Source organism: Cebus imitator, unplaced genomic scaffold (assembly GCF_001604975.1).
Source record: "Cebus imitator isolate Cc_AM_T3 unplaced genomic scaffold, Cebus_imitator-1.0 Scaffold427, whole genome shotgun sequence".
NCBI classification, from domain to species: domain Eukaryota; kingdom Metazoa; phylum Chordata; class Mammalia; order Primates; family Cebidae; genus Cebus; species Cebus imitator.
In genome coordinates, this window is record NW_016107742.1 from 551642 (window position 1) to 552756 (window position 1115).

Below are 1115 nucleotides of genomic sequence, written 5' to 3' on the forward strand. Positions count from 1 at the left end.
TCTTGCTCTGTCACCTAGGCTAGAGTGCAGTGTCTTGATCTTGGCTCACTGAAGCCTCTGCCTCCCAGGTTCAAGCAATTCTCCTGCCTCAGCCGCCTGAGTAGCTGCCATTACAGGCACACGCCACCATGCCTGCCTTTTTTGATTTTTGGCATTTTTGTTACAGACAAGGTTTTACATGTTGTTAGTCTCAAACTCCTGGCCTCAAGTGATCTGCCCATCTCAGCCTCCCAAAATGCTGGAATTACAGGCGTGATCTACCACACCTGGCCTGAAAAGATTATCTTTTTCTTTTCTTTATTTTTGAGATAGAATCTCACTCTGTTGCCCAGGCTGGAGTATAATGGTGTGATCTCAGGTCACTGCAACCTCTGCTTCCTAGGTTGCAATGATTCTCATGCCTCAGACTCCAAAGTAGCTGGGACTAGACATGTACCACCACACCTGGCTTTTTTCTCTGTTTTTTTTTTTTTTTTTTTTTTTTTTTTTTTTTTTTTTTTTTTTTTTTGTATTTTTAGTAGAGATGGGGTTTTGCAGTGTTGCCCAGGCTGGTCTCAAATTCGGCTTCAAGCAATCTACTGGCCTTGGCCTCCCAAATCACTGGGATTACAGGCATGATCCACTGTGCCCAGCAAGATTATCTTCTTATTATTGCATTTTGTTTATTTATTTTTTTGTGTTTTTTTTAGAGTTGGAAGCTCACTATGTTGCCCAGGCTGGTCCTGAACTCCTGGGCTCAAGCAGTCCTCCTGCTTCAGCCTCCTGAGTAGCTGGGACTACAGGCACCCCAGCTTCATATCAGTCCTTAAGATTAGGAGAAGGCCAGGTGTGGTGGCTCACACCTGTAATCCCAGCACTTTAGGAGGCCAAGGAGGGCAGATTGCTTGATCCAGGAGTTTGAGACTAGCCAGGGCAACATAGTGAGAACCTGTCTCTATTAAATTTAAAATAATAATAATAAAATAAAAGGTTAAGAGAGAAAGCTCTGAGCTGGGCGTGGTGGCTCAAGCCTGTAATCCCAGCACTTTGGGAGGCCGAGGCGGGTGGATCACAAGGTCAAGAGATCAAGACCATCCTGGTCAACATGGTGAAACCCCGTCTCTACTAAAACTACA